The 23,919-nt window shown below is 44.8% G+C and overlaps 3 non-coding genes across 3 annotated transcripts; 2 read left to right on the top strand and 1 right to left on the bottom strand.

Moving 5' to 3' along the window:
- Positions 1 to 13,990: 13,990 nt before the first annotated feature.
- Positions 13,991 to 14,064, bottom strand: trnan-guu (transfer RNA asparagine (anticodon GUU)). The gene has a single exon. It is a non-coding gene; the product is annotated as a tRNA-Asn (tRNA).
- A 5,832-nt stretch (positions 14,065 to 19,896) lies between these two features.
- On the top strand, positions 19,897 to 19,970 carry trnan-guu (transfer RNA asparagine (anticodon GUU)). Its single transcript has one exon. It is a non-coding gene; the product is annotated as a tRNA-Asn (tRNA).
- Positions 19,971 to 23,259: 3,289 nt separating this feature from the next.
- Positions 23,260 to 23,333, top strand: trnan-guu (transfer RNA asparagine (anticodon GUU)). Its single transcript has one exon. It is a non-coding gene; the product is annotated as a tRNA-Asn (tRNA).
- Positions 23,334 to 23,919: the final 586 nt, after the last annotated feature.

The following is a 23,919-nucleotide window of genomic DNA, read 5'->3' as shown; positions in this document are numbered from 1 at the left end:
AACTGAAAAAACTGGGTTAAATTGGCTAAAAGTTGGCACTATTTCACATGCGTGTGACTCCCCATTCGCGGACCGGACTGTCAGCTACAGAGATAGTCTATGGTTGGCCAATGAGAACTCCCTGGGATGCCCATGAAAAATTCCCAGAGGGAGTAGACCTCCACATGATCGGGGAACAAATGCAGAAGAATTTGAAGCAATTAACACATTCTCTGAAGTTTCTCCACTCACAGGTAAAACAGGCACATCTCCCAGTAATGGCAGAGACAGCCGTCCCTCGATATCCAGTGAATAAACACGGAGACAACATGTTGGTTAAAAACTGGGACAGAAAGAAACTAGGATAGTGCTGGAGTGGACCCTTCCGCGTACTGCTGACTACACCGACTTCCGTCAAACTTGAAGGACGTTCAAGTTGGATACATCCATCCGATTGCAAGAAGATAGTCTCCAAACCAGACGAGAACACAGGATGAAGATCTTCATTATAATTTTTGGACTATTTAGCCTTAATGGCCACTCGGTAGTGAAAAAAACGACCGAAACGAGACCTGCCTTCCAATACCTATTTATGTATGTCATATCTTTATGCCGAAAAATTGAATGTAAGCAAGTGTTGGGTTTGTACCCACATCCCCGTCCATTCGAGGGAAGGAATACCTTTCCAATCCCTCCCCTTTCATATCGCAGAGACGGTTGAATGGATTTTATGACAAAATCAAACAGGGAGCAGGGGAAATAGGGGGGATATGGAAATATGGAGATCTGCTGGCTATGACATGACTAAATTTTCAGCTTCATATCAACCTACCTATAATCATGCCTTGACTCCACTCTCCCTCACTGTCCACTCGTATAATGTTCAAGGTTCCATGTGTTTTAATAAATCAGGGAAAGGAAAGTTAATGGGGCAAAGTAGGTGCAACCTTACAGTTGACTGGCAAGGACCGGTACCAGGCATATCCAACAAGGGCATGTTTAACTGTGATTGGTCCAAGGTATGAAATATAACTTCTAACATTTCATGGGGACAGACATCCCCAATCCCCTGGATGACATCAGCTGATGATTTTACGGCCTATAATGGAACCTATTTCATATGCGGCACGAAAGGACATCCATGGCTTCCCATTGATTGGACAGGATCCTGCTTTTTGGGATATGTTGTACTTCAAATGCGTCACCTACCCACCTTTAAGCACTCCCCCTCGTGAGCAAAAAGGACTATTTCTAAAATGGAACAGTTCTTTATGATGGCCTTTCCCTTGTACAGAATGGGCAAGGCATCCGACGAACTGATCCACATGGCCACAGCATTGGAACAACTGGCGTACGTAATGGCAGCAGAAGCCAGGGAAACTGTACAGGCATTGGCTGAGGTCTCAGCTGAGCTAGTAGCTGTCGGGACTGTGGCATTACAAAATCGACTGGCTTTGGATTATTTGTTAGCCTCGCAGGGAGGAACGTGCGCTATCATAGGTCAGGAGTGCTGTACTTATATTCCAGATGGCTCGGAAAATATCACTAACCTGGCCGACCGTATAAAGAGACAGGCTTCTCAAATTCAAGAGATTGACAGTGTATTTCATGACAAAAACCCGCTGGGTTGGCTAGGATGGCTGGGTCACGGAGTATTTGATTGGACCTTTAAGGCCTTCATTTTATTACTATTAATTCTACTAGGGATAGGATTGCCTGGTTGCTTGTGGAAATGCATTTTCAAACGAGTCATGGATATATCTATTTAACTAGTGGTCATGATATGACGAAAGGAGGGAATGTGATATGGTACGAATTAAGTAATGGCATGATGGGAAAACTGGTCAATGGGAAGACTGGTCAAAAGGTTTGATACAATACAAGAAAGGCTGAAACTGCTCATTCCAGCTTGCCAGGCCCAGGGAAACAATGCTGCCCTAACCATTTTCAGACTAGTATGGCCATAGGCCAATTCTGCATACCTTGAAGTCTGAAAATATTAGCGAACGTCGAGCCATTCCAAAACACCGGACCTCGGCAACTCCTGTGTAAACTAACTCGTCATAACCCAGGGCCGTAGGAATTTAAAACAAAGGTAAGTTCAGGAAGAAACAAGTCTATTCTGAACTTTCAGTGTTCCCTCCGAGGACTAAATAATGGTATGAGTGATATGACCAAACATGGTCTGGTCTTTGCTTCCGTTTGTTTTTCCGATCAAACTCCTGACCATACTGTTGTCACATAATCTTGATAAAGTTAATGTATAAATATGGAGCTAATTCTCAACGAAAGCGCGGAACTTGTGAAGACTGAGCAGTTTTGTTGACTGCTCTCTGACTTCAAGTTTCAGCCATTACTTCATGCAGTTGTTTTCGACAATAAAGCTTGTTATTCTGTCATAACGAGTGTGTTGAAATTTTCTTCTACAGAAGCGGGAAAATATTGACTTTGACAGATTTCACTTCCAAAATGGCAAGAACCGGAGGAGTATGCTTGATGATGATAGTTAAAATATAAAATCGTGAGCTGAGGAGATTCTCGCATTCACAACTGTTTGAATTCTGGAGCATCAAACAGAAGCAGAAGCATGCACTCAGCTGTGAACCCGTTTTAAAGAGTGCTTCACACAGAGAATCACTCATTCGTTCATTTAAGAAAAACACGTTAACTGATCACTGCCGTGACTCGGATTCGTACCGAGGTTGCTGCAGCCACAATGCAGAGGACTAACCACTAGTCGAACACGGCGCCTCACGTTACCGCCAAGGCAACCTGTAACTCTCGATATGCTTGGTCATCAACTGTTTGGAATCTATCATGGCCCACACTTTATGACTCTCTAAATACAACTTTAGTAGATACACAGTTTGGATGCCTGAACCTTGGTTCCATATTAATGTTCCTGCAAAATGGAGAAATACACGTTAACACAGGCTCATAAAAATAACAATGCAATCCCTATAATATATTATCCGTCACAATTTCGATATTCATCCCAAACAGATGGTATTTGGACGTTCTCCCAGTGTCTGCATCGGTTTTCTCCGCCTGCTAGACGTCCCACCCGCAGTCCAAAGATGTGAAGGTTCGGCAGATTGGCCATGCTAAAGTATACCAGATTGCCCATAGATTAGCAGTTTCGCAGGATTGGCCATGATCAACGTGACGGGTGACGGGCATTCTAACGAGGAGCTTGGTCACGTCGACCCCTGCAGATTTCTTAAAACCATTTCACCCTGTACCACTTTCCTCACATTCCTGAATATTGTCAGTGCAAACAAACTCTCGCTCAATTTCCACGATTGAACTTCTCCGCCCACATACAGTTGTGCATTCTCCCATTCGCCGTCTCACCCTCTTTGAGCCAAAGAGAACATACTTGGCCCCTTTCGTTACTCTGTTGCTATTGGGGTGAATGTCTCTCTATGGTAATTCAAGTTAATATTGATTAACTCGTTGGATGTGAACTGACTGTTTAAAATCAGAATGAAAGCATTTGGCGTGTTTAATATTGAAACCGCAGAAAGGAAATTAAATCAACGTGGCATGAAATACAAAATGCTCCAAGGTGGTGATTCGATCCCACAGAGGGACGACGTAAAAAACGGCTTCATTCGGGGGTGGAATGACACTTCGTCTCCGGGGGGGGGGGGGTCGATCCACCAACCTTTACAGAGACGACAACTGCTTCCTTTGCTCGAATAAATATGCCAAATTGTGATGGAAACAATCTCATCTTGCCCACGTCACAATAGCAAATTATTGCCGATGCACCAATCTGGAAAAAATTTAAAAAGGCTGAGCAATCTCACCAGGTCTGACAGCATTTGTGGAGATGGAACGAGTCTGTGTTTCAAGCCAGGGTGACTTTGTGTCACAGAACAAAGACTACAACATTATCCGTAGCCCTGTCAATAACGTGCCTCCAGCCTTCTATATTCGAGCCATTGTTGTATTTTCTGCTTTCAGATATTCGCAATGAAACTACATTTAAACTGTATTTTCTGATGTGCAGTGAGAACAGTTTTCTTAGTTTCTAAATATCAGTTAATTTCTCGAATCATTCTAATCAAAGGAAATGGGTCTTGACTGTCGCTCATCAGTCGGGCAGCGCCCTTCGTTCTCCCCGAATTCTGTTTCACAAAACTGATGCTTAATGTTCGTGTGTCGCTTCGTTTCCATTTCCTCCTTTGCCAACTGGCATTATTTCCCAAAACTCTGCGTGCTCCTGCTCATTGCATCATTTCCAGACGTCAGCAAATTTATTTATATGGAGGGACTATCGAGACCAAGATTATTCTCCGCGTAAACAGTAAATTCAGTGGTTATTTGGTTGTGACACGTGAACATTTTGGGTGATTGGCCAAAGAAGCTGATGCAGCAAATTGAGAGAGACTGTCGGGCAGAGGGCTGGTGAGCGGAGCTGCTGATTGGTTGTTGCGGGGGCAATTTGCATACGTCCGTGTGCTCACCCTAACTTGAAGGTGTACCTGAGCAAGAGATCCGAGCTGTTCTAGTGAAGACAAGCATCCAGCAGAGGGCAGTAGAGCGGAGCTGCTGATTGGTTGTTGCGTGGGAAATTTGCATACGTCCGTGTGCTCACCCTAACTTGAAGGTGGTTTGTAGAGGAGCTGTTCTCCTCTACAGCTCGGGTTTAGAAACACTTATTTAGTGGTTCCCTCCCTACCCCCCTCTACTAACAAAAAAAACCCCAACCGCTGTCAAGATCAAGAGGAAGGCTCGAGGGCAGGTAGAAATAGAAAGAAGTTGAACTGTGACGTCACAGCCTGCAGGTAAGAGATTGGCTGGTGACTGGTAAGAAGTTTTTCTTTTATTTTCCCTCAGGTGTTATCGTGCGGGGCGCAGATGTGGCTGAGAGATAACTTGCTGAAAAGGGCAGTGAATAACAGGTAAGCTCTATCTTTCTTTTTTATCGTGAAGGAATGGCAGGGAACGTAGTGCATTGTCCCTCCTGCAGATTGTTTGAGGTGAGGTACGCCGTCAGTGTCCCTGCTGATTTCACCTGTGGGAAGTTCAGACATCTCCAGCTACTCAGAAACCGCGTTAGTGAACTGGAGCTGGAGCTGAATGAACTTCGGATCATTCGGGAGGGAGAGGTGGACATAGATAGAAGCTTCAGGGATGTAGTTACTCCGAAGAATAAAGATAGATGGATGACGGTGAGAGGGGCTGAGAGGAAGCAGTCAGTACAGGGATTCCCTGTGGTCATTCCCCTTAGTAAAAAGTATACCGCTTTGGATACTGTTGGGGGAGTGGCTTACCAGGGGTAAGCCATGTGGCACAGGTCTCTGGCACAGAGTCTGTCCCTGTTGCTCAGAATGGAAGGGGGGAGAGGAGTAGAGCATTAGTCATTGGAGACTCCATAGTTAGGGGGACAGATAGGAGATTCTGTGGGAACGAGAGAGACTCGCGGTTGGTATGTTGCCTCCCAGGTGCCAGGGTGCGTGATGTCTCAGATCGTGTTTTCGGGATCCTTAAGGGGGAGGGGGAGCAGCCCCAAGTCGTGGTCCACATAGGTACCAACGACATAGGTAGGAAAAGGGATAGGGATGTAAGGCAGGAATTCAGGGAGCTAGGGTGGAAAGTTAGATCTAGGACAAACAGAGTTATTATCTCTGGGTTGTTACCCCTGCCATGTGATAGCGAGACGAGGAATAGGGAGAGAGAGGAGTTGAACACGTGGCTACAGGGATGGTGCAGGAGGGAGGGTTTCAGAATTCTGGATAATTGGGGCTCATTCTGGGGTCGGTGGGACCTCTTCAAACTGGATGGTCTACAACTGGACCAGAGGGGTACCAATACCCTGCGGGGTAAATTTGCTAATGCTCTTTGGGAGGGTTTAAACTAGTTCAGCAGGGGCTTGGGATCCTGAATTGTAGCTCCAGTACACAGGAGGTTGAATGTAGTGAGGTCATGAATAAGGTTTCAAATTTGCAGGAGTGTACCGGCAGGCAGGAAAGTGGTTTAAAGTGTGTCTTCTTCAATGCCAGGAGCATCCGGAATATGGTGGGTGAACTTGTGTCATGGGTTGGTACCTGGGACTTCGATGTTGTGGCGATTTCAGAGACATGGATAGAGCAGGGACAGGAATGGTTGTTGTCGGTGTCGGGGTTTAGATATTTCAGTAAGCTCAGGGAAGGTAGTAAAAGAGGGGGAGGGGTGGCATTGTTAGTCAAGTTTCAGTATTACGGTGGCCGAAAGGACTCGTCTACTGAGGCAATATGGGCTGAGGTTAGAATCTGGAAACTAGAGGTCACCCTGTTCGGGGTTTTCTATAGGCCTCCGAAAAGTTCCAGAGATGTAGAGGAAAGGATTGTAAAGATGATTCTGGATAGGAGCGAAAGCAACAAGGTAGTTGTTATGGGGGACTTTAACTTTCCAAATATTGACTGGAAACGGTATAGTTGGAGTACATTAGATGGGTCCGTTTTTGTCCAATGTGTGCAGGAGGGTTTCCTGATACGGTATGTAGATAGGCCAACGAGAGGCCAGGCCATATTGGAATTGGTACTGGGTAATGAAACAGATTTAGAGTTAGGTGAGCACTTTGGTGATAGTGACCACAATTCGATTACGTTCACTTTAATGATGGAAAGGGATAGATATATACCGCAGGGCAAGAGTTGTATCTGGGGGAAAGGCAATTATGGTGCGATGAGGCATGACTTAGGATGCATCGGATGGAGAGGAAAACGGCAGGTGATGGGCACAATGGAAATGTGGAGCTTCTTCAAGGAACAGCTACTGTGTGTCCTTGAGAAGTATGTACCTGTCAGGCAGGGAGGAAGTGCTCGAGCAAGGGAACCGTGGTTTACAAAAGCAGTCGAAACACTTGTCATGAGGAAAAAGGAGGCTTATGTAAAGATGAGACATGACAGTTCAGCTTAGGGCGCTCGAGAGTTACAAGTTATCTAGGAAGGCCCTAAAGAGAGCAAAGAAGAGCCAGAAGGGGACATGAGAAGTCTTTGGCAGGTAGGATCAAGGATAACCCTAAAGCTTTCTATAAATATGTCAGGAATAAAGGAATGACTGGGGTAAGAGTATGGCTAGTGAAGGACAGTAGTGGGAAGTTGAACTTGGAGTCTGAGGAGATAGGAGAGGTGCCAAATGAATATTTTTCATCAGTATTCACACAGGAAAAAGACAATGTTGTCGAGGAGAATACTGAGATTCAGGCTAATAGAGTAGAAGGGCTTGAGGTTCATAAGGAGCAGGTGTTAGCAATTCTGGAAAGTGTAAAAATAGATAAGTCCCATGGGCCGGATGGGATTGATCCTAAGATTCTCTGGGAAGCAATGGAGGAGATTGCTGAGCCTTTGGCTTTGATCTTTAAGTCATCATTGTCTACAGGAATAGTGCCAAAAGACTGGAGGATAGCAAATATTGTCCCCTTGTTCAAGAAGGGGAGTAGAGACAACCCCGGTATCTATAGACCAGTGAGCCTTACTGCTGTTGTGGGCAAAATCTTGGAAAGGTTTACAAGAGACAGGATGTATAATTATCTGGAAGGGAATAATTTGATTAGAGATAGTCAACACGGTTTTGTGAAGGGTAGGTCGTGCCTCACAAACCTTATTGAGTTATTTGAGAAGGTGACCAAACAGGTGGATGAGGTTAAAGCAGTTGATGTGGTGTTTATGGATTACAGTAAAGCGGTTGATAAGGTTCCCCACGGTAGGATACTGCAGACATTACGGAGGCATGTGATTCAGGATGATTTAGCAGTTTGGATCAGAAATTGGCTAGCTGGAAGAAGACAAAGGGTGGTGGTTGATGGGAAATGTTCAGACTGGAGTCCAGTTACTAGTGGTGTACCACAAGGATATGTGTTGTGCCATTGCTGTTTGTCATGTTTATAAATGGCCTGGAGGAGGGTGTAGAAGGATGGGTGAGTAAACTTGCAGATGACACTAAAGTCGGTGGAGTTGTGGACAGTGCGGAAGGATGTTACAAGTTACAGATGGACATAGATAAGCTGCAGAGCTGGGTTGAGAGGTGGCAAATGGAGTTTAATGCAGAAAAGTGTGAGGTGATTCATTTTGGAAGGAATAACAGGGCTAATGGTAAGATTCTTGGCAGTGTGGATGAGCAGAGAGATCTCGGTGTCCATGTACAAAGATCACTGAAATTTGCCACCCAGGTTGAGAGGGTTGTTGAAAAGGCGTATGGTGTGTTAGCTTTTGTTGGTTGAGGGATTGAATTTTGGAGCCATGAAGTCATCTCGCAGCTGTACAAAACTCTGGTGCGGCCGCATTTGGAGTATTGCGTGCAATTCTGGTCGTCACATTATAGGAAGGATGTGGAAGCATTGGAAAGGATGCAAAGGAGATTTACCAGAATGATGCCTGGTATGGAGGGAAGATCTTACGAGGAAAGGCTGAGGGCCTTGAGGCTGTTGTCGTTAGAGAAAAGACGGTTAAGAGGTGACGTAATTGAGGCATACAAGGTGATCAGAGGATTGGATAGGGTGCGAAGTGAGAGCCTTTTTCCTCGGATGGAGATGTCTAGCACGAGGGTACATAGCTTTAAATTGAGGGGAGATAGATATAAGACAGATGTCACAGGTAGGTTCTTTATTCAGAGAGTAGTAAGGGCGTGGAATGCCCTGCCTGCAACAGTAGGGGACTCGCCAACACTAAGAGCATTCAAATGGTCATTGGATCGACATATGGACGATAAGGGAATAGTGTAGATGGGTTTTAGAGTGGTTTCACGGGTATGTGGAACATCGAGGGCCGAAGGGCCTGTACTCCTCTGTAATGTTCTATGTTCTATGTTTTCACTTCCAAACAGACAAGAACCTGAGGAGTATGCTTGATGATAATAGTTAAAATAAAAAACAGGGAGCCGAAGGCATTCTCGTATTCACAAACGTTTGAATTCTGGAACATCAAACAAGACCAGAAGCATGCACTCAGCTGTGACCCCGTTATAAAGAGCCCTTCATACAGAGAATTCCTCATCCGATCATTTGGGAGAAACACATCAACATATCGCTGCCGTGATTCGGATTCGAACCGAGGTTGCTGCGGCCACAACGCAGAATGATAACTACGGTACGATCACGGCGCCTCAAGTTACCGCCGCAGCAACCTGTAACTGCCGCTGTACTTGGTCATCAACTGTTTGGAATCTGTCATGGCCCACACTTTATGACTTTCTAATTACAACTTTAGTAGATACATAGTTTGGATGCCTTATCTTTGGTTCCATAATAATATTCCTGTAAAAAGGTTATATACACTTTAACACAGGCTCGCAAAAATAACAAAGCAATCGCTTTAATATATAATCCATCACATTTTCGATATCCATCCCAAACATATGGTATTTGGACGGTGTCTGCATCAGTTTTCTCCGCCTGCTCGAGGTCCCTCCCACAGTTCAAAGATGTGAAGTTTCGATGGATTGGCCATGCTAAAGTGTGCCAGATTGTCTATAGATTAGCAGTTTCGCTGGATTAGCCATGAACAACGTGCCGGGCGACGGGCATTCTACGGAGAAGCTTGGTTACATCGAGCCCTTCTGTTTTGTAAAAAAACATTTATTTTATCCTGTATCCCTGTCCTCTCATTCCTGAATATTGTCACTGCAAACAAACTCTCTCTCTATTTCCACGATTGAACTTCTCCGCCCACATACCAGTTGCACTTTGGAGCGCCTCTCATTCGCCGTCTGACTCACTTTGATACAAAGAGAAACATCTAGGCCCCTTAGGTCCCACTGTTGCTATTGGGGCGAATGTCTCTCGCTGGTAATTCAAATTAATATTGATTGACTCCTTGGATGTGAACTCACTGTTAAAAATCAGAATGACAGCATTTGGCGTGTTTAATATTGGAACCGGAGGAAAGAAATCAAATCAATGAGCATGAAATGTAAAAAGCACCAAGGTGGGGGGATTCGATCCCACAGAGGGACGAAGTACAAAAAAAAGTTATCCGTGTGTGGTATAATACTCCGGCTGTGGGTGGGATCGGACCACAAATTTTCAGTTAACAGTCGAACGCGCTAACCGTTCGCGCCACAGAGGCGACGAATGTTGGTTTGGCACTAATACACAAGCTAAATTATAATGGTAACAATTCACCTTGTCCACATCGTGCCAGGGAATCCTTGCCGCTGCAGCAATCTGGAACAAAAACACAAAAGGCTGGGCAATCTCAGCAGGTCTGACAGCATCTGTGGAGAGAGAACGGAATCAGTATTTCAAGCCAGGGTGACTGTGTCACAGGACGAAGAGTACACCATTGTATAGCCATGTCAATAACGCGCCTCCAGCCTTTTTACATTCGAACCATTGTTGTATATTCCGCATCCCGATCTTCGCAATGAAACTATAATTAAACTGTATTTTCTGATGTGCAGTAAGGACAGTTTTCTTAGTTTCTAAATATCAGTTAATTTCTCGAATCACTCGAATCAAAGGAAATGTGTCGTGACTGTCTCTGATCAGTCGGGCAGCGCCCTTCGTTCTCCCCGGATTCTGTTTCTCGACTTATTTCCCAACATTCATAAAACTGGTGCTTGATGTTCGTATGTCGCATCCTTTCTGTTTTCTCCATTGCCAACTGGCATTATTTCCGAAAATTTTGCCTGCTCCTCTTCATTACATCATGACCAGATGTCAGGAAATTCATTTATATGGAGGCGCTATCGAGACCAAGATTACTCTCCACGTATGCAGAAGGTTCAGTGGGTATTTGGTTGAGACACTTGAAAAGTTTGGGTGAATGGCCAAAAAAGCTGATGCAGCAAATTGAGAGAGACTGTTTTCACTTCCAAACAGTCAAGAACCTGAGGAATAGGCTTGATGATAAGAGTTAAAATAAAAACCGCGAGCTGAAGAGATTCTCGTATTCACAACCGTTTTAATTCTGGAACATCAACAGGAGGAGAAGCATGCATTCAGCTGTGAACCCGTTTTAAAGAGTCCTTTACACAGAGAATTCCTCATCAGTTCTTTTGAGAAAAATTCATCAATTTATCGCAGCTGTGACTCGGATTCAAAACGAGATTGGTGCGGCCAGGAAGCAGGGTACTAACCACGAGACGATCACGGCTCCACACGTCAACGGCGGAGCACATTGGCCCCTTTCGTTCCACTGTTGCGATTAGGGTGAATGCTCTATCTGTCGATGTATTTGGTCATCAACTGTTTGGAGTCTATCATGACCCACAGTTTATGACTCCCTAATTATAACTTTAGCAGATACACAAGTTTGGATGTCTTAACTTTGGTTCCATAATAATGTTCCTGCAACAAGGACATATACACTTTAACCCAGGCTCATAAAAATAACAATGCAACAGCTGTATTATATACTACATAACAATTTCGATATTCGTCCCAAACGTATGGCATTTGGACGTTCTCCCGATATCTGCATTGGTTTTCTCCGCCTGCTCGGAGTCCCTCCCACAGTCCAAAGATGTGAAAGTTCGGTGGATGGGCCATGCTAAAGTGTGCCTGATTGTCCTTGGATGAGCAGTTTCGCCGGATTGGCCATGATCAACGTGACGGATTACGGGTATTCTACGGAGGAACTTGGTCAATTTGTCTCCTCCTGATTTTTTGAAACCATTTCTCCCTGTATTCCTTTCCTCTCATTCCTGAATATTGCCAGTGAAAACACCCTCTCTCTCTATTTCAACGATTTACTTTCTCCGCCCACATACCAGTTGCACTTTGGAAAGCCTCTAATTCGCCGTCTCACCTTCTTTGATCCAAAGAAAAAAATCCAGGCCCCTTTCGTTCCACTGTTGCTATTAGGGTGAATGTCTCTCTCTGGTCGTGCAAATTAATATTGATTAACTCTTCGGATGCGAACCGACTGTTTAAAATCAGAATTACAGCATTGGGCGTGTTTAATTTTGGAACCGGAGAAATGAAATCAAATCAATGTGGCATGAAATATAAAACGCACCAAGGTGGTGATTCGATCCCGCAGAACGACAAAGTATAAAAAACTGTTAATCCGGAGGTGGCATAACACATCGTCTCCGGGTGGGATCGAAATACCTCCTTTTCGGTTAACAGCCGAACGCGTTAACCGATTGCGCCCCAGCGACGCCAACTGCACCCTCGGCTCGAAATAACAAGCCAAATTATGATGGAAACAATCACATCTTGCCCACGTCATAATCGCAATTTTTTTCACATGCACCAATCTGGAACAAAAACACAAAAGGCTGGGCAATCTCAGCAGGTCTGACAGCATCTATGGAGACAGAACGGAGTCTGTGTTTCACGCCAGGGTCACTATGTGTCGCAGAGCAAAGTCTACATTATCCATTATCCGTAGCCCTGTCAATAACGCGCCTCCAGCCTTCTACATTCGAGCCATTGTTGTACTTTCTGCTTCCAGATCTTCGCAATCAAACTACAATTAAACTGTATTTTTTGATGTGCAGTAAGTACAGTTTGCTCAGTTTCTAAATATCTGTTAATTTCTCGAATCATTCTAATTGAAGGAAATGGGTCGTGACTATCCCTGATCAGTCGGGCAGCGCCCTTCGTTCTCCCCGGAGTCTGTTTCTCGATGTGTTTCCCACCATTCACAAAGCTGGTGCTTGATTTTCGTGTGTCGCTTCTTTAGCGTTTTGCCACTGCCAGTGGCCCTATTTCCCAACGTTCTGCCCACTCCTCCTCATGGCATCATGACAAGATGTCAGGAAATTCATTCATATGGAGAGACTATCGAGACCAAGGTTACTCTCCGCGTATACAGAAGGCTCAGTGGGTATTTGGCCGAAGGAGCTGATGCAGCACATTGAGTGACACTGTTTTCACTTTCAAAAAGACAAGAACCGGAGTAGTATGCTTGGTGATAATAGATAAAATATAAAACCGGGAGCTGAAGAGATTCTTCTCTTCACAACCGTTTGAATTCTGGAGCATCAAACAGGAGCAGAAGCATGCACTCAGCTGTGAACCCGTTTTAAAGAGTCCCTGACACAGAGATTTCCTCATCCGTTCATTTGGGAAAAACACACTAACTTATCGCTGCCGTTACTCAGATTTGAACCGAGGCTGCTGGGGCCACAACGCAGAGTACGAACCACTATATGATCACGGCGCCGCAAGTTACCGTCGAAGGCAACCTGCAACTGTCGACGTACTTGGTCATCAATTGTTTGGAATCTATCATGTCCCACACTTTGTGACTCTCTAATTACAACTTTAGTAGATACATAGTTTGGATCCCTTAACCTTGGTTCCATAACAATGTTCCTGCAACAAGGATACATACACTTTAACCCAGGATCATAAAAATAACAATGCAGCACCTATAATATATAATACATAACAATTTCGATATTCATCCCAACAGATGGTATTTGGAGGTTCTCCCGGTGTCTGCATCGGTATTCTCCGCATGCTCCAAGTCCCTCCCACAGCCCAAAAATATGAGGGTTCGCTGGCTTGACGATGCTAAAGTGTGCCAGATTGTCCATAGAGTAGCAGTTTCGCTGGATTGGCCATGATGAAAGTGCAAGGTGACGGGTATTCTACGGAGGAGCTTGGTCACGTCGACCCCGGCTGATTTTAAAAAAAAACATTTCAACCTGCATCCCTTTCCTCTCATTCCTGAACATTTTCAGTGCAAACAAACTCTCTCTCAATTTCTACGATTGAACTTCTCTGTCCGCATACCAGTTGCACTTTGCAGCGTCTCTCATTCGCTGTCTCACACTCTATAACCCAAAGAGAAAAATCTCAGGTCCTTTCATCCCACTGTTGCTCTTGTGTGAATGTCTCTCTGTGGTATTCAAATTAATATTGATTAACTCTTTGGATATGAACTGACTGTTTAAAACCAGAATGACAGCATTTGGTGAGTTTAATATTGGAACCGGAGGAAAGAAATCAAATCAATGTGGCATGAAATTTAAAAAGCACCAAGTTGGATAATTCGATGCCACAGAGGGACAAAGTATAAGAAACACTTCATCCAGGAGTCGGATAACCGTCTCTGGGTGGGATAACCGCCTCTGGGTGGGATCGAACCACCAACTTTTCGGTTAACAGCCGAACGCGCGAACCGATTGCGCCACAGAGACCACAAATGCTTGCTTGGCTCGAATAAAAAAGCTAAATTATGATGGAAACAGTCTCATCTTATCCACATTGAAATAAAAAATTCTTGCTGATGCACCAATCTGGAACAAAAACAAAAAAGGCTGGACAATCTCAGCAGGTCCGACAGCATCTGTTGTGAGAGAACATAGAACAGTACAGCACAGAACAGGCCCTTCGGCCCTCGATGTTGTGCCGAGGTTTGTCCGAAACCAAGATCAAGCTATCCTACTCCCTGTCATTCAAGAGCGAACGATATGGTAAATGAAAAAGGCCCGGGAAAATTAACGTACAGAGAGATCTGGGTGTTCAGGTCCATTGTACCCTGAAGGTGGCTGCACAGGTCGATAGAGTGGTTCAGAAGGCATACGGCATGCTGTCCTTCATCGGAAGGGGAAATGAGTACAAGAGTTGGCAGGTCATGTTACAGTTGTATAAGACTTTGGTTCAGCCACATTTGGAATACTGCATACAGTTCTGGTCGCCACATTACCAAAAGGATGTGGATGCTTTGGCGAGGGTGCAGAGGAGCTTCATCAGGATGTTGCCCGGGAAGTCTGTGTTTCAAGTAAGGGTGACTGTGTCACAGAACGAAGAGTACACCATTATCCGTAGCCCTGTCAATAACGCGCCTCCAGCCTTTTTACATTCGAGCCATTGTTGTATATTCCGCATCCCGATCTTCACAATGAAACTATCATTAAACTGTATTTTCTGATGTGCAGTAAGGACAGTTTTCATTGTTTCTAAATATCAGTTAATTTCTCGAGTCATTCTAATCAAAGGAAATGTGTCTTGACTGTCGCTGATCAGGCGGGCAGGGCCCTTCGTTCTCCACGGAATCTGTTTCTCGAAGTGTTTCCCAACATTCACAAAACTGGTGCATGATATTCGTGTGTCGCTTCGTTTCCGTTTTCTCCATTGCCAACTGTCATTATTTCCCAAGATTCTGCCCGCTCCTCCTCATTGCATCATGACCAGGTGTCAGGAAATTCATTTATAGGGAGGGACTATCAAGACCCGGATTATTCTCCGCGTATACAGAAGGTTCAGAGGGTATTGCTTGAGGCACTTGAACATTTTGGGTGAATGGCCGAAGATGATGCAGCAAATTGAGAGAGAGTGTTGCACATCCAAAAAGAAAAGAACCAGAGGATTATGATTGACGAGACTAGTCAAAATGTAAAACTGGAGCTGAGGAGATTCTCGTATTCAAAACAGTTTCAATTCGAGAGCATCAAACAGGATCAGAAAGATGCACTCAGTTGTGAGCCAGCTTTAAAGAGGCCTTTCACAGAGAATTCCTCATCCGTTCATTTGGGAAAAACACATCAACGTATCGCTGCCGATATTCGGATTGGAACCGAGGTTGCTGCGGCCACAACGCAGAGTACTAACGACTATACGACGACGGCGCAGCACGTTACCGCCGAGGCAACTTGTAACTGTCGATGTACTTCGTCATCAACTGTTTGGAACCTATTATCGTCCACACTTATGACTCTCCAATTACAACTTTAGTACATACACGGTTTGGACGCCTTAACCTTAGTTCCATAATAATGTCCCTGCAACAAGTTAAATATACACTTTAACCCAGGCTCATAAAAATAATAATGCAAATGCTATAATATACAATACATAACAATTTCGATATTCATCCCAAACATATAGTATTTGGACGTTCTCCCGGTGTCTGCATCGGTTTTCTCCGCCGCTCGAGGTCCCTACCCCACTCCAAGTATGTGAAGGTTCAGTGGATTAGCGATGCTAAAGTGTACCAGATTGTTCATAGATTGGTAGTTTACCTGGACAGGCCACGATTTACGTGCCGGGTTACGGGTATTCTACGGATGAACTTGGTCCCGTCGTCCCCTGCTTACTTTTTGAAACCACTTCACCCTGTCACCCTTTCGTCTCATTCCTGAATATTGCCAGTGCAAATAAACTTTCTCTCTATTTCCACGATTGAACTTCTCCGCCCACATACCAGTTGCACTTTGGAGCGCCTCTCATTCGTCGTCTCACCCACTTTGAACCAAAGAGAAAAATCTAGGCCCCTGTCATCCCACTGTTGCTGTTGGAGTGAATGTCTCTCTATCGGAATTCAAATTAATATTGATTACGTTTTTGGGTGTGAACTGGCTATTTAAGATCAGAATGACAGCATTTGGCGTGTTTAACATTGGAATCGCAGGAAAGAAATCAAATGAATGTCGCATCTATTATTAAAAGCACCAAGGTGGGTGATCCGACCCCACTGAGGGACGACGTTTAAAAAACACGTCATCCGGGGAGAATTGACTCTTCGTTTCGGGGTGGGATCGATCCACCATCTTAACAGCTAAACGCGCTAATCGATTGCGCCACAGAGACGACAGCTGCTCTCCTTGCTCGAATAAACATGCCAAATTATGATGGAATCAATCACATATTGCCCACGTCATAATGGCAATTATTGCCGTTGCACCAATCTGGAACAAAAACACAAAAGGCTGGGAAATTTCAGCAGGACTGACAGTATTTGTGGAGACAGAACTGAGTCTGTGTTTCAAGCCACGGTGACTTTGTGTCACAGAACGAAGACTACACCATTATCCGTAGCCCAGTCAATAACGCGCCTCCATCCTTCTAAATCCGAGCTATTGTTGTATTTTGTGCTTCCAGGTATTCGCAATGAATCTATAAGTAAACTGTATTTTCTGATGTGCAGTAAGGACAGTTTTCTTAGTTCCTAAATATCACTTAATTTCTCGAATCTTTCTAATCAAAGGAAATTGGTCTTGACTGTTGCTGATCAGTCGGGAAGCGCCCTTCGTTCTCCCCGGTGTCTCTTTCTCGAAGTGTTTCCCAACATTCTCAAAACTGGAGATTGATGTTCGTTTGTCGCTTCGTTTCCGTTTTCTCCAGTGCCATCTGTCATTATTTCCCAAAATTCTGCCCGCTCCTCCTCATTGCATCATGACCAGATGTCAGGAAATTCATTTATATGGAGGGACGAGAGACCAAGATTATTCTCCGCGTCCAGAACGTTCAGTGGGTATTTGGTTGAGACACTTGAACATTTTGGGTGAATGGCCGAAGAAGCTAATGCAGCAAATTGAGAGAGACTGTTTTCACTTCGAAACAGACAAGAACCTGAGGAGTATGCTTGATGATAATAGTTAAAATAAAAAACCGGGAGCTGAAGAGATTCTCGTATTCACAACCGTTTGAATTCTGCAGCATCAAACAGGAGCAGAAGCATGCACTCAGCTGTGAACCCGTTCTCAAGAGGCCTTTGCACAAATAATTCCTCATCCGCTCATTTCGGAAAAACACATCAAATTATCGCTGCTCGTGTTTCGGATTCGATCTGAGGTTGCTGCGGCCACACCGCAAACTACTGACGAGTAGACGGTCACGGCGCCACACGTCGCAGCCGAGACAACCTGGAACTGGCGATGTACTTCGTCATCAACTGTTTGGAATCTATCATGGCCCAAACTTTATGATTCTCTAATAACAACTTTAGTAGATACAGAGTTTGAATGGCTTAACCATGGTTCCATAATAATGTTCCTGCAACAAGGATATATACACTTTAATTCAGGCTCATAAAAATTACCATGCGAACGCTGTAATATACAATACATAACAATTTCGATATTCATCACAAACATATGGTACTTGGACGTTCTCCCGGCGTCTGCATCGGTTTTCTCCGCCTGCTGGAGGTCGCTGCCACAGTCCAAATATGTGAAGGTTCGGTGGATTGGCCATGCTCAAGTGTGCCCGATTTTCCATCGATTGGCAGATTCGCTGGATTAGCCATCATCAACGAGCCCGGTTACGGGTATTCTCCGGGGGAACTTAGTCACGTCGTGCGCTGCTGACCCGGAGACGAAGTGTTATCCCACCCCAGGATGAAATGTTTTTTATACTTCGTCCCTCTGTGGGACCGAATCACCGCCTTGGTGCTTTTTATATTCCATGCCACGTTGATTTGAATTCTTTTCTCCGGTTCCAATATTAAACAGTATTAAAATGCTGTCTTTCTGATTTTAAACAGTCAGTTTGCATCCAAAGAGTTAATTAATATTAATTTGAAGCACCATGGAGAGTCATTCACTCTAACAGCAACAGTGGAACGAAAGGGGCATTGATTTTTCTCTTTAGATCAAAGAGGGTGAGACGGCAAATGAGAGGCGCTCCAACGCGCAACTGGTATGGGGGCGGAGAAAGTCAATCGTGGAAATAGAGAGAGAGTTTGTTTGCACTGGCAATATTCAAGAATGAGAGGAAAGGAACGCTGGTAGAAATGGTTTCAAAAAATCAGCAAGGACAAAGAGGCCAAGTTCCTCCGTAAAATATCCGTAATCCCGCACGCTGATCACGGCCAATCCAGCGAAACTGTTAATCCATGGACAATCTGGCACACTTTAGCATGGCCAATACACCGAACGTTCACATCTTTGCACTGGGAGGGACCTCGAGCAGGCGGAGAAAACCGACGCAGACACCGGGAGAAAGTCCAAATACCATAAGTTTGGGATGAATACCGGAATTGGTATGTATTATATATTATAGCCATTGCATTGTTATTTTTATGAGGCTGGGTTAAAGTGTATATATCCTTGTTGCAGGAACATTATTATGGAACCAAAGTTAAGGCATCAAAACTTGTGTATCGACTAAAGTTGTTTTTAGGGAGTCATAAACTGTGCGTCATGATAGATACCTAACACTTGATGAGCAAGTACATCAACAACTCCAGACGAGCTTCGCCGGTGACGTAAGGCGCGGTGATCGTCTCGTAGTTAGAACTCTGCGTTGCTACCTCAGCAATCCCGGTTCGATTCGGAGTCACGCCAGCGATAATTAGATGAGTTTTTCGCAATTGAACTGATGAGTAATTCTCTGAGGAAAGGACTCTTTATAACCCGTTCCCAGCTGAGTGCATGTTTCTGCTCCTGTTTAATGCTCCAGAATTCAAACATTTGTGAATACGAGAATCTCTTCAGCTCCCAGTTTTTTATTTTAACTATTATCATCAAGCATAATCCTCAGGTTCTTGTCTGTTTGGAAGTGAAAACAGTCTCTCTCAATTTGCTGCATCAGCTTCTTTGGCCATTCCCCCAAAATGTTCAAGTGTCTCAAGTAAAGACCCACGGAACCTTCTGTATACGCGGAGAATATTCTTGGTCTGGATAGTCCCTCCATATAAATTAATTTCCTGGCATCTGGTCATGATGCAATGAGGAGGAGCGGGCAGAATGTTGGGAGATAATGCCAGTTGGCAATGGAGAAAACGGAAAAGAAGCGACACACGAAAATCAAGCACTAGTTTTGAGAATGTTGGGAAACACATCGAGAAAGAGACACCGTGGAGAACGAAGGGCGCTGCCCGACTGCTCATCGACAGTCACGTCACATTTCCTTTGGTTAGAATGATTCGAGAAATCAACTGGTATTTAGAAACTAAGAAAACTGTCCTTACGGCACATCAGAAAATACAGTTTAATTATAGTTTCATTGCGAATATCTGGAAGCAGAAAATACAACAATGGCTCGAATGTAGAAGGCTGGAGGCGCGTTATTGACACGGCTACGGATAATTGCGTAGTCTTTGTTCTGTGACACATAATCACCCTGGCTTGAAACACAGACTCTGTTCTCTCTCCACAGATGCTGTCAGACCTGCTGAGATTGCCCAGCATTTTGTGTTTTTGTTCCAGATTGGTGCATCAACAAGAATGAGCTGTAACGATGTGGACAAGATGAGACTGTGTCCATCATAAATTGGCTTGTTTATTCGAGCAAAGGGAGCATTTGTCGTCTCTGTGGCGCAATCGGTCAGCGCGTTCGGCTGTTAACCGAAAGGTTGGTGGTTCGATCCCACCCAGACGCGAAGTGTTATCTCACACCGGATGAAGCGTTTTATACTTTGTCCCTCTGTGGGATCGAATCACCGACTTGGTGCTTTTTATATTTCATGCCACGTTGATTTGATTTCATCGAAGTCCCAGGTACCAACCCATGCTGCCAGTTCCCCTACCTTATTTCGTATACTCCTGGCATTGAAGTAGACACACTTCAAACCACCTACCTGAACATTGGCCCCCTCCTGCGACGTCAGATCTGTGCTCCAGACCTCTAAACTCTCATTCTCCCGTACCCTAAAACTACAATCCCGGTTCCCATGACCCTGCTGCATTAGTTTAACCCCGCCCCCCAAAGAGCACTAACAAATCTCCCCCCCCCAGGTTATTTGTGCCCCTCAGGTTGAGATGTAGACCATCCTGTCTGTAGAGGTCCCACCTTCCCCAGAAAGAGCCCCAGTTATCCAGAAATCAGAATCCCTCCCGCCTGCACCATCCCTGTAGCCCCGTGTTTAATTGCTCTCTCTCCCTATTCCTCATCTCATTATCACGTGGCACGGGCAACAACCCAGACATAACAACTCTGTTTGTTCTAGTTCTGAGCTTCCATCCTAGCTCCCTGAAAGCCTGCCTGACATCCTTGTCCCCTTTCCTACCTATGTCGTTAGTGCCAATGTGGACCACGACTTGCGGCTGCTCCCCCTCCCCCTTAAGGACCCGGACAACACGATCCGAGACATCACGTACCCTTGCACCTGGGAGGCAACATACCTAACGTGAGTCTCTCTCGCTCCCACAAAATCTCCTATCTGTGCCCCTGACTATCGAGTCCCCAATTACTAACGCTCTGCTCCTCTCCCCCCTTCCCTTCTGAGCAACAGGGACAGACTCCGTGCCAGAGGCCCGTACCCCATGGCTTACCCCTGGTAAGTCCCCCCCCCCACAAGTATCCAAAGCGGTATACTTGTTTCTCAGGGGAACGACCGCAGGGGATCCCTGCACTGACTGCTTCTTCCCAGTCCCTCTTACAGTTACACATCTATCTCCCATCTTTGGTGTAACAAATTCCCTGAAGCTGCTATCTATGACCCCCTCTGCCTCCCGAATGATCCGAAGTTCTTCCAACTCCAGCTCCAGTTCCCGAACTCGGTCTTGGAGGAGCTGGAGATGGCTGCACTTCCTGCAGGTAAAATCAGCAGGGACACTAACGGCATCCCTCACCTCAAACATCCTGCAGGAGGAACATTGCACTCCCTTCCCTGCCACCCCTCTAACTTTCAACCAAGATAAGGCTAACAAATACATTTTTAAAAAAATAATAATAATAATATAATCTGGTACTTACCTCACACTAATGTGTTTTATTATTAGGTTAGAGGAGGAGGGCGGGTGGGAGACACTACCCGTGTAGTGTACGGGTTTCCACTCCACCACAATTTATTGGGGAGGGGAGGGGGGGGGGAAACCTTCCCAGAAGTCCGCGGGCCGAACATCCGGTTCCCGCTTTAATTTTTTTTAAAATACAACAGCAAAGAGGAACAGAAACGGGACCAGGTAAGTCAGTTCCCATCCAAAGGGTTAATCAATATGAATTTGAAGCACCATGGAGAGACATTCACCCTAACAGCAACAGTGGAACGAAAGGGGCCTAGATTTTTCTCTTTAGATCAAAGAGTGTGAGACGGCGAATGGGATGCGCTCCAACGCGCAACTGGTATGAGGGCGGAGAAAGTCAATCGTGGAAATAGAGAGAGAGGTTGTTTGCACTTGCAATATTCAAGAATGAGAGGAAAGGAATGCTGGGAGAAATGGTCTTTAAAAATCAGCAAGAGACAAAGAGACCAGTTCCTCCGTAGAATACCCGTAGTCCCGAACGTTGATCACGGCCAATCCAGCGAAACTGTTAATCCATGGACAATCTGGCTCATTTTAGCATGGCCAATACACCGAACGTTCACATCTTTGCAATGTGGGAGGGACCTCGAGCAGGTAGAGAAAACTGATGCAGACACCGGGAGAAGGTCCAAATACCATAGGTTTGGGATGAATATCGGAATTGTTATGTAATATATATTATAGCCATTGCATTGTTATTTTTATGAGCCCGGTTAATTATCCTTGTTGCAGGAACATTATTATGGAACCAAAGTTAAGGCATCCAAACTTGTGTATCTACTAAAGTTGTTTTTAGGGAGTCATAAACCGTGCGTCATGATAGATTCCAAACAGTTGATGACCAAGTACATCGACAGCTACAGACATGCTTCGCCGGCGACGTGTAGCGCCGTTATCGTCTCGTGGTTAGTGCTCTGCGTTGTGGCCGCAGCAATTTCGGATCGATTCAGAGTCACTGCAGCGATAATTTGATGAGCTTTTCGCAAATGAACTGATGAGGAATTCTCTGAGGAAAGGTCTCTTTAAAACGGGCTCACAGCTGAGTGCATGCTTCTTTTCCTGTTTGATGCTCCAGAATTCAAACGCTTGTGAATACGAGAATCTCTTCAGCTCCCAGTGTTTTATTTTAACTATTATCATCAAGCATACTCCTCAGGTTCTTGTCTGTTTGTAAGTGAAAACAGTCACTCTCAATTTACTGCATCAGCTTCTTTGGCCATTTACCCAAAATGTTCAAGTGTCTCAAGTAAAGACCCACGGAATCTTCTGTATACGCGGAGAATATTCTTGGTCTGGATTGTCCTTCCATATAAATGAATTCCCTGACATCTGGTCATGATGCAATGAGGAGGAGCAGCCAGAACTTTGGGAGATAATGTCAGTTGGCAATGGAGAAAACGGAAAAGAAGCGACACACGAAAATAAAGCACTAGTTTTGTGAATGTTGGGAAACACTTCGAGAAAGAGACACCGGGGAGAACGAAGGGCGCTGCCCGACTGCTCATCGACAGTCACGTCACATTTCCTTTGGTTAGAATGATTCGAGAAATCAACTGATATTTAGAAACTAAGAAAACGGTCCTTACTGCACATCAGAAAATACAGTTAAATTATTGTTTCATTGCGAATATCTGGAAGCAGAAAATACAACAATGGCTCGAATGTCGAAGGCTGGAGGCGCGTTATTGACAGGGCTACGGATAATGACGTAGTCTTTGTTCTGTGACACATAATCAACGTGGCTTGAAACACAGACTCCGTTCTCTCTCCACAGATGCTGTCAGACCTGCTGAGACTGGCCAGCATTTTTTGTTTTTGTTCCAGATTGGTGCATCAACAAGAATGAGCTGTTACGATGTGGACAAGATGAGACTGTGTCCATCTTAAATTGGCTTGTTTATTGGAGCTAAAAGAGCATTTGTCGTCTCTGTGGCGCAATCGGTCAGCGCGTTCGGCTGTTAACTAAAAGATTGGTGGTTTGATCCCACCCAGAGACGAAGTGTTATCCCACCCCGCGTGAACCGCATTTTACTTTGTCCCTCTGTGCGATCGAATCACGGCCTTGGTGCTTTTAATGTTTCATGCCAGGTTGATTTGATTTCTTTTCTCCGGTTCCAATATTAAACACGCCAAATTTTGTCTTTATGATTTTAAACATTCAGTTCGCATCCAAAGGGTTAATGAATATGAATTTGAATTACCATAGAGAGACATTCACCCAATAGCAACAGTGGGATGAAAGGATCTTAGATTTTTCTCTTTGGATCGAAGAGGGCGAGACGGCGAATGAGAGACGCTCCAAAGTTCAACTGGTATGCGGGCGGAGATGTTGAGTCGTAGAAATTGAGAGAAAGTTGGTTTGCACTGACAATATTCAGGAATGAGAGGAAAGGGATACAGAATGAAATGGTTTTTAAAAAATCAGCAGGGGTCTTCGTGATCAAGCTCCTCCGTAGAATGCCAGTCACCTGGCACGTTGATCTTGGCCAATCCAGCGAAACTGCTAGTCTATGGACAATCTGGCACACTTTAGTATGGCCAATCCACGGAACCTTCACATCTTTGGACTATGGGAGGGACCTC

The sequence above is a fragment of the Scyliorhinus torazame genome, chromosome 14, assembly GCF_047496885.1.
Source record: "Scyliorhinus torazame isolate Kashiwa2021f chromosome 14, sScyTor2.1, whole genome shotgun sequence".
Lineage (NCBI taxonomy): Eukaryota > Metazoa > Chordata > Chondrichthyes > Carcharhiniformes > Scyliorhinidae > Scyliorhinus > Scyliorhinus torazame.
Note: the sequence above shows the minus strand (reverse complement) of the source record. Positions and strands in the feature narration are given on the sequence as shown.